Raw genomic sequence first — 10,501 nt, 5'->3', positions numbered from 1 at the left:
ATTTATGTAGGGTAGCCCTATTTTCACAACAAGGATTGTTAATGCCACGAAAAGCTTAGTCTTACACATTTTTCTATATTTAATTTATTCACTCTCATAGAGACATACCCAGTGGCATTAACAATTTCTTCGTGGCATTAACTCAACTCTTTATGTATTGTTTTTTTGGTGTTGACTAGGAGTATCCCCTACCGACAGTTGGGGCAATCTCCTTCGGGGTACTGAAGGCAATTTAATGGGTTGACCTTTCCCAAGTTTGACTTTTTCATTCGCAAGAGTCAGAAATCGAACCCCTGACCACTTGTTTAAAAGATGAGAGCATTACCACTCACAGCAGCCAACTTTGGTATTTATGTAGGGTTTTTTGATAACTACTACCTTTGTATTACCCTGTTTTAAGAACTACTACCAAAATAATTTTCGCTTAAAAACTACTACCAATAAGTTTGAATTTTTTAAAAAACACTACTAAATTTCATTCAAACCCAATAAAACACAATCTCAGCCATTTATTTTTGAATTTCCATCCTAAGTTGTTATTTTTATACCTTAAACTAGTTAATTTGATGACGTTTAAGCAACTTTTTTACCTTAATTACGTTATATAGGTGAATTAGATGAAGCTAATTTAAAGTAAATTTGCCCCAAAGTGATTGGCAAACAGTAGTATTAGTAGTGCTAAAGGGGTAAAGTTTACAACTTAAGATGGAAATTCAAAAATAAATGGTTATAATTGTGTTTTATTGGGTTTAGATGAGATTTGGTAGTGTTTTAAAAAAAAATTAAACTTACAGGTAGTAGTTTTTAAACGAAAACTATTTTGGTAGTAGTTCTCAAAACCGTGTAATACAAAGGTAGTAGTTATCAAAAAACCCATTTATGTATTGTAATAAAGTCTCCATTCTCTCTTTATTTGAGAGTTTTTGTTTGACCCCAACCCACAAGCCATTGTTGTAATGCCAACTCCTATAAACGGACGACGTTCTCTCTGGCTGAATACCGTGTGTGACTGTGCTCCTCGATACAAATATTTCTCTCAAGCCCTTGAATTTTAACTTAAAACATTTAGCTTTCAAACTAAAATTGGACTTGAACAAAAATAAAACAATACTCTATAACCTTTAATGAAAATAAACAAATTAAAAATTAAGTTTTCTTCATAATTATATAAGTTTTCAAATCTAAGACTTTTAAATGTTATAAACATATTAATTTTCAACTTAAAACTAAAAGTTCTCATAATAAAAACATGAATATTTAAGTTATAACAAGTCAAAGGTAAAATTGAGCACTTTAATTTTAAAACATGGAAATTAACTTGAAAACACCATGGTTTAAGCTTAAAACTTTGTAACTGAAATTCAAAGTTTTCAATGTAAAATCATTAATATTTAAGTTATAACTAAATTAAGAAGTATTAAATTTGAATTTAAAAAAAATATGCAGCTTTGAAGATTTCCAAACCTAATAGATGGTGATTGGCGTATTATTGATGGAGGAAGAAAAGTGTCGAATGAAGTTGGTGAGTATGCCAATCGTGAAAGTGGCGAGGAGGTAGTAGTGGTGACAATGTGGCCTTCAATGACGGTAGATGAGACGGGTGTGATGAGAAGGTGAAGAGGTGGTGAAGAATTTAGATTAGGCAGAGTGGAGAAGAGGGAGGTTATAATTATATTTTTTATTTTCTTTTAGTTTAAACTCGTTTTGTTTTGGGCTAATCTCTTCTATTGGGCTCGTCTTATGCTATAGGACGGTCCTATAGAAGAGTTCTTTATTTTATATTCAATTTGTGTAAAATTGGTTCATTAATAAAGATTTATGCGGTGGGATTCATTCGTTGTCAATGGTACATCTACGATCAATTATGTCAAATTTGTTTCTAGGCCGCACGAGATTAGATCATAAGAGCCCCCCGGGGAAGACGGTATCATATGATTATGTAAAAGAGGGTACAGAGAAGTGTTAGTATTCATCTACAAAGATCTTGGTGTTGTCATCTTAGATTTTTATTTGATCGAAATTTTATTGTATTTGTTAGTTTTGATTTTTGATTTTTAATCATGCTGTAGAACTCTTTTACCCCATTAACGTAGTTGATCTTTAGTAGACAAACACTAATCTTTCATGATCTTTTTGTCATTATTTTTCATACCTTATCCTTCCCCTAAAAAAACAAAATAAACAAACTCTCTCTAATTCTCTTCTCACAAAATTAATCAAATCCGTTAAATTACTCAATTATGAACGCTAGTTCCCATGCAGATCAAGTAATTATTTTAATTTACTAACTTTATTAGCTATATTATATCAATTTAGGGAGACTAAATTAATTTAAACTAATAAAATTAGGGTTTGAAGAAATTGTTGAGGTTTCTTCCTGTTAGACCACACTTGGATTGATGATGCCAAGTTTCTTTGTTATTTAGTGGTTTGCTTCTAAGTTATTTTTAATAGCATTTGAAGCTCACAATTACTCCTCAAGATGGTGCAAGAATTCTCAAGATGAAGAAGAGCCATAAGCCTAAGTCAAATGTTGTAAGCGAGTTTAGTGTAACATTCTCAATTTGTCAAGTGATAGCAAAATCATGCAACAGTGAAGCTCGCACTGTGGTTTCTGTTACAACATATGGAGAAATTTTCAAAGGAAATAAATTTTGGAAAAAAAATGCAAAGCTTAAACATTCATAAGATTTCTTGTTTTCAAAAGATACCATTTTATTAATATGAAGCACAAAAAGAATATACTTTCTAGTTGATTCAAAAGATACCCGTCTTGTTTTTACAAGTTAATTTTAAGTCCAAAAATGGGTCTTTTCCTTTTTCTACTTTTAGCAAAAATGAGAGTTCTCATGAAAAACTATAGAGAACACTCCATGAATTGAAAATGAATATTTCTTGAGCCTTTCAAACTGATTGCTCTCTATAAGCAATTCTTTAATGAGAATAAATCTTATTACTCTTGGATAATAGAGTGAAGAAGTGCTTTTAGGATCCTTCCTTCACACACCTCTTCTTATATAAATAGCCATCTAAATTCTCATTTATTACCAAGACTTTGAAGAGCATTTATTGAGTAGTTTGCAAATCATTTCTGAGTTAAAAGCTTTGTCTTTCCTTAAGTATTTGCAAAATATTTTAGGTCTTAAAGTCTTCAACTGTTTTGGAAATAGTCATAAAATCTCCAAGTAACAGTTCGCTGCACTGTGACATAATGAGTTTGTTCCATGATTCTCGTGTTTAAGTCTTAATTGTAATCTCCATGTTCTTAAGTAAACCACTGAGATTCTGACTCTGTAAACCTGTGAGATAGAACACATGAACTCTTGAAACTGAGTAACTTTAAGTTTGAGTTGCAACCGAGTTGGATGGCGAGTTATTTTCATTGTAAGGGGTTTAGTAGTTTGAGTAAATTTCTAAACAAGTAATAAAATAACGGTTGGACGTAGGCCTCGGAGTAGAGGCTGAACCATTTTTTTAAATATCGTTTTGTTTGTCTATTTACTTTTACGATTCATTCACTCCTTCTCATTTTGTCTTAATCTTGCCTTCAGCTCTGTGTCACAGTCAATCACACTGTGACATAGATCTGAGATATTTCTTGTGAACTTAAAATCGACTAAGTTTCTTAAGTGTTGTGCTCAATACTTCTTACTTGTGTTACCAAATAACCAAGTTAAAGACAATTTTTTTAAAAGTACACCTAATTCACCCCTCCCCCTCTTAGGTGTTAATCGTTCTTAACTCTTCAATTGGTATCAGAGCCTCGTGCTCTTGAGATTGGTTAAATCCAAAGAGTTGATCTTATAGTTATGGATGATTCAAAACACACTAAGTATCCCATCTTCAAGGGAGAATAATATGCTTGGTGGAAACATCGCATGGAGCACTATGTCAAAAGTGCGGACTATGAATATTGGTTGATCATTCAAAAGGGTCCCCTCAAAATTGAGGTGACTAATGCCGATGGCACTAGTACCCTAAAAAGTGAGGATAAATATGTTGAGGCTGATTATAGAAAGGTCGAAAAGAAATCTAAAGCCATGTCCATTCTTCAATATGGCATTGGTGAACAAGAGATTAACCGGATCTCCGATTGTACCATGGCCAAAGAAATTTGGGACACCTTAAACCTTGCTTATGAGGGAACGTCATAAGTCAAAAAGTACCGTATTGATCTTCTCATGCAACATTATGAGATGTTAAATATGGGAAGAGTTGAGTCAATCAATAGTCTGTTTTCACGTTTTTCTAGTATTGTGATTGACCTCAAAAGTCTTGGAAGAAATTTTGAATCCGAGGATTTAGTCCGTAAAATCTTTCGTAGCTTAATTAAAAAGGGGCAACCAAAGGTTACGGCTATTGAGGAAGCTAAAGACCTTGCTCTGCTTTCCCTTAATGAACTTATGGGTTCACTCATGGCTCATGAGTTGACTCTCATGAAGCGCTCGGGTGAAAGCTCTTAAGGGAAATTAAAGGACTCGCTCTTAATGCTCTCTCAAGTGATGAGGAGGATGATGAGGACGTTGCAATGTTCACCAAAAATATTGTTGGCATGATAAATAGTCGAAACTCCCAAAGGTATAGCAACAAGACTAGCAAGCGTCGCTTCCCTAAGAGAAAATCGAGTTCCACTATTGGCTGTTTCAAATGTGGTGACAAAGGTCATCAAATTAAAGAATGCCCAAAATGGAACGACGTAAAATCTAAGGAAAAACGTGACTTTGCTAAACGTGACTACAAAAACAAAGAATGTCGGCTATTTTGGAATGTCTGATTCCGAAGAGGACGATGTCCTTGATGAAGAATTAGACGCCAAATTATGCATCTCGTCAACCTCTTCTAAGGATGCTTCCAAATCATCGAAGAAAAAAAATATCAAATGTCTTATGGCTCACTCAGTAGATTCAGAATCAGATTCAGAAAATGAGGTAAATGAGCTCAAAGAAAAGGTTCGATCTTTCTCAAAGGACAAAGTGTGTCATCTTTTAGACAAATTTGTTGACAAGTGTCGTGTTCAAAGTAATAAGTTAGAAGCTATGCAAACTGAAATCGAGGATATAGCTGAAGAAAATTTCAATTTGAAAGAGTGTCAAAGGGAAGTTGATCAACCTAATAACTTCTTATTGAGTACAGTCTTGAAAAGGAAATCAAAACCCTTAGGGTCCGTTTGGATACAATTTTAGGAAGGAAAGGGAGGGGAGGGGGAGTGAGGGGAGGTGAAGGGAGGGGAGAGAAGGGGAGGGCAAATGGAATGTGGGTGTTTGGATAACAAAAATTATGAAGGGAAATGGAAGGGGAGGAAGGAGGGAGATGAAAAATGGATGAAGGATTGAAGGATGCTAGTGGTATAATTAGAGTCCAAATAATGTTTTCGTTCCAAATCTTGCCACCCTTGGAAAGATTATAATTTGTTCTATAGGAGGGAAAATAAGTCCTCTCATTTCTCTTCCCTTCCATTTCCTTTCTCCCATATTTTTTATCCTAACAAAGGAAATTAAATCCCTCCCTTTCCCTCCCCTCCCCTTCTTTTCAATTCCTTCAATCCAAACGGACCCTTAGAAAATAGAACGTATTTTAAAAAAAAAAAGGCCGAGCAGACCCATGTCACAGTGACTCCCACTGTGACATCCAAGTTTAATAAGGAAGTTGAGACTCTCACAAAACTTATGTCCTCACTAACTAAAGAACGTGACTCTCTGCAATATGAACTCATCTCATGTTAAACCTAAAAATGGAACTTAAGACGTTATCACTAATGTCATTAATTGAAAACGGATAATCGCAAGGACTCAATTTGTTCACCATTTGCCTTTTATATGTAGGTTTATTAAAAAAGGTGTACATCAACTAGACAACCGGTCCATAGTACCCTGTAACCCAGGACTATTGCTGATGTTTGATGCCCACATCAATGTGGAATGGTACACTGCCAAAGCAATAAAGTATCTCTTCAAATACATTTCCAAGGGCCCAGATAAGGCAACTTTCATGATTAAAGATGATTCTCAAGATGAGGTGAAAGCATACCTGGATTGTTGGTACCTCTCTGCGTCAGAGGCTGCTTGGAGAATTTTAGAATTTGAGATTCAGGAGCGATACCCAGAAGTGATGAGGCTTCCTGTGCACCTGAAAGGTGAACATGCAGTAATAATAATGGATCATGACGTACTTCAAGTGGTGATTGATAGAAAAAGCAACGTCGACACAATGTTAACTGCAGGATGAGAAAAAATGTTGAATGCCAAGATGCAATAACCCTGACCTATGCAGAATTCCCAACACAGTATGTTTGGGGTGACGAATGGCATAAGCAAAAGCAAGGGATGTGCATAGGAAGAATGGCCTATGTCCACCCAACTGCAGGTGAAAGATATTACCTTCAACTTCTATTGAACATTGTAAAGGGAGCACAAAGCTATGAGGATCTAAGAACCATCGGCCAAACACTATATATATCACACGTTCAAAGACGCGTGTTACGCTCGTGGGAATTTAAATAATGTCAAAGAGTGGGATGACGCAATGAGGGATAGGGTTAGGCCAGCGTGTGGGCGGCCTGGGCTCTCTTGCCTAAGCTCTGAACCAGGTCTTCTAGAGAGACGAGCTGCACGATCCGACCAACTAAATAAGGCTTGCACCTAACCTCACAAGCTATGCTATCAATTATTTTTGCTTTTGTTTTCTTACAGGCTAGGCGGTCCGCGCTCTTAAATTGAAGCTTTCAACCGAGCCTTATCTCAAGCGGGCCTACACATGTCATTGAATATTCGGTGTCACGGTCTATCTTGTCGGGTTAACTCGTACTATTAGCCGGGTCTACTTGTAATCATTTCTATTCTTAATTGTCTTCGGAAAATAAACATTACTTTATCGGGTATATTTCTCACCTTTACACTTTTTTTATTATATGAAATAAAAAAATAACACGTTTCATATCAAGTGAAACTTAGAGTTGACAAAAGTTGACCGACACGTAAAACCTGTATCTAACTGCCTCGAAACTCGACCAGATAGAACTCGAAAATTGGGTGAAGACAAATTGACCCGACCTAGGCTAAACTAATAACCAATAACAGTCTCATTTGTTTCAACCCAAACCCAATCTAAACCGATTCGACTTGTGACTTGATATTAATTACTTTACCCAATAAATGACTCGATAATGAACTAGCTTAATAATGTTACAAACAAGACCAAATTGACATTTTAGTTTTTGCTACATTAAAACTAAAATATGTACGATTATGCATTGGTTTAACATTTTCATGTATCTAAAATTAAATACTCAGTACATAAGATAAACTATATGCTAATATGTAATAACCTGATTCAATGTTGGCCAGAACTGATCCCAAACCGGAACCGACTTAACACCCAATGATAACCCGAGCCGATGACAACCCGTCATGAACTGTAACAGACCTGAACCCATCGTTAACCCGACAGGCGACAGTGACACAAGCTGAATCTGACATGACTTAACCCATAACCAATCCGAATGACCCAATTACCACCTTTAAATTGACTTAACTTTATTTAGAGAGTAAAACGCATGTCAATTAATAGTTAGCTCTTAGTCTGCCTTTGTGCAGAAGAAAGAATTGATCCGCTTATTGAAACTTCACATAACATTATTGCAAAAACTACAAGAAGTCAAAGATAAATCCTATAACAAGGATGATTACAAGGTATAGTCATTACAGTACAATATAATATTGCACATCTACTACGGAGTATTACATTTTTAGTCGATACAATTGCACGATCATATGATGCAATGCTATCGATTCGACCCAAACCAATTTATCCAACCATAAATTTATTCAGCTTAATTTATAAGAAATTTTAAAAGGGCACGAGAGTCGAGACCATGACCGGACCTCGGACCGCCTAAGGGCTGCCAGCACTGTCTACACTGAACAAAGTCGTACGGATCACAGGATCACGGTGGACGACCAACTTATACCACAATTCCTTCAAATGTCGCCCCAATTTCTTGACCGCCTTAATTAAGACTCGGAAAACATGTCCGACTAGAAGAATGGCTAACAAAACTGGCCACACGATCACCCCATACCTTAGAGCAGTAGTGTAAAGTCGTTCATCAAGTAGTAGCGTAATCGAAGGATTGCCCAAAGCCATAAAGTAGGTTTGTAATGTCGCGGTAATTGCCACATAGTAATCATAAGAACAACCACAAAGAGTCGTTTGCAAGGAAGCCCACCTATGAGGAGCAACACCACGCTTAAAGATGATACAAAACTTATGGTATTCACAATCATTAAGGCGTCGAAATACGACATTTCGTTCGTTTTGGGTTCCCAGTTAGGGTTAACTCCAAATTGGAAAGCCATGGTAGCGATCAGGGAGGCAACAAGTTGTTTAAGGCATCCATTTCTCGTTTTACGGTAGCTAGAATGACCGATTCAACTTGTGTTATTTCTTTCATCTCTTGAAAGTTTTGGCATATAATTTTTAGGAAGATAAATCAGTTTACGAATCACTAGTATGGATCCCGCTATTTATAGATCATTTAGTTTATAACAATATACTCCCTTGGTCCCGATTATTTGTTATCCTTTGGTTTTGGCACAAAGACCAAGAAAAGGGGGATTGGGCCAATTACTAAATGATAAGTGGAATAAATTGGGTGTGAATGATCAAATTACTCATCAAATTCATTCCTAAAATAGAAATGACAACAAATGACTGAGACACCCCAAATAGAAAAGGACAACAAATGATCGGGACAGAGGGAGTGTTATTTATAAATTTAAAATTGACATATTATTATTTTTTAATATTTTAATATGAGGATAAAAAATTAAAATAGAAAACTATAAATTGAGTAACGTCATAAAATGTGTATTTTAAAACAAAGTTTCACCACAAAACTAATGATGTTAATTTATAAATTTTCTCAAATAATTTTAAAGATTTTTTTGTCACCAAATAAATAATGTCAGTTCATAATTTTTTTTTATACGAATTAAGTACGTAATAATGTTTTTTATACAAAACTAATAATATCAATTTATCAATCGGGTTTTCATATATAATTTTTTAGATTTATACCAGTTTTGTTTTATTTTAATTAAAAGAGTATAATTTAGGCAAAAGACAATAATAACAATTAAAGATTCTATCTTAATTAAAAGATAATGATTTATTAGAAATAGAGTACCTCTTGTTGTTTTCTTATTTAACAAGATTCTTTTTAAAAGGAAAATTATTTACAAGTTTCATTCTCTTAGAATTAAAAAGTTTTTTTTTTTTTTTTTTTTTTTTTTTTTTTTTTTTTTATGTTGTACTTTGGAATCTAACTCTGGAATTATTAGGACTATGGCTCAATGTGAGATCTTGTATTGTCATTTGTCAAAAAAGAGAACGTAGGACTCATAATGATGGCAAATTCTCATTTAAGATGACTATATCCCTTTTAAAACGGTTATATCCATCTTAAAATTAAGACGAGTCATATAAATTTACGTGGGATGAATAAGACAAAAGCAGAATACATAAGGAAAAAGCAAAAGATTTATTCTATATACCCATATAAAATAATATTTAACCCGTTTTACTATTAAGACGGAACAAAGGAAAACATGCGTGTTGAGTTTATGGATTCAAGTACCTAAGAGGGGGAGGGGGTGAATTAGGTACTATTTAAAAATTTATAACTCCAACTTTATTGAATTAAAGTGAGTTACGAGGACAAAAGAGATGAGAAGATACTTTGAATAATATTGAAAGATTGAACAAGTATCACGATGAATGTTTGCTGAAGTATGAAAGCAACAATCGTTCTGACTGTATCTATTTGTCTCAGTTTGTGGAATATGACTGCAGACCAAATGCGACAAAGTATGATGAATCACTTCTAAGGTTAAGCAAAGCAAAACAAACAAACAAAGTAAATTGCAAAATGGAAATAAAGTAAAAACAATGAACACGAGATTTTTGAATTGGTTCGGCAAATACTCAAGTGCCTACGTCCAATCTACCTTTTTATTGCTTTTCTTTTAGTGATCTACTCCGACAACTAAAAGACCCTTACAATAAAAGACACCAACCTACTCCGGTTGTAAAGCTAGTACAAGAACTACTCCGTTCTTATGACAAGCTAACTCGCAACCTACTCCGGTTGCCAACTCACAACCTACTCCGGTTGCCAAGAGTTAAAGACTACTCCGTCCTAAACTCTACTAACACACTTAGAATGTTTTAGGATCAAGTGTGTTAGTAGAGTTTAGGGTCAAAGACCACACATGTGAAGGGCAATAGCAACCACCCAAAACTTGCACCAAAGAGGGCTCTTTTGCAAAGGTAAGAATAGGGAAAGATGGTTTGAAAGATATCCTTAAAAGCTCATGCAAATTCAGAAAACAAAGGGAGAAAAGACAAGTCACATGATGACAAGTTAACACTAAAATGGCAAAAAGCATTCTTTGTTTTCTTAAAGAGCCAAAGGGTTGAATTTGCATAAAGAGGAAACATTTTG

This window comes from Silene latifolia, chromosome 8, assembly GCF_048544455.1.
Source record: "Silene latifolia isolate original U9 population chromosome 8, ASM4854445v1, whole genome shotgun sequence".
NCBI classification, from domain to species: domain Eukaryota; kingdom Viridiplantae; phylum Streptophyta; class Magnoliopsida; order Caryophyllales; family Caryophyllaceae; genus Silene; species Silene latifolia.
The sequence above is the reverse complement of the archived record's forward strand: the minus strand, read 5'-3'. Positions refer to the sequence as shown.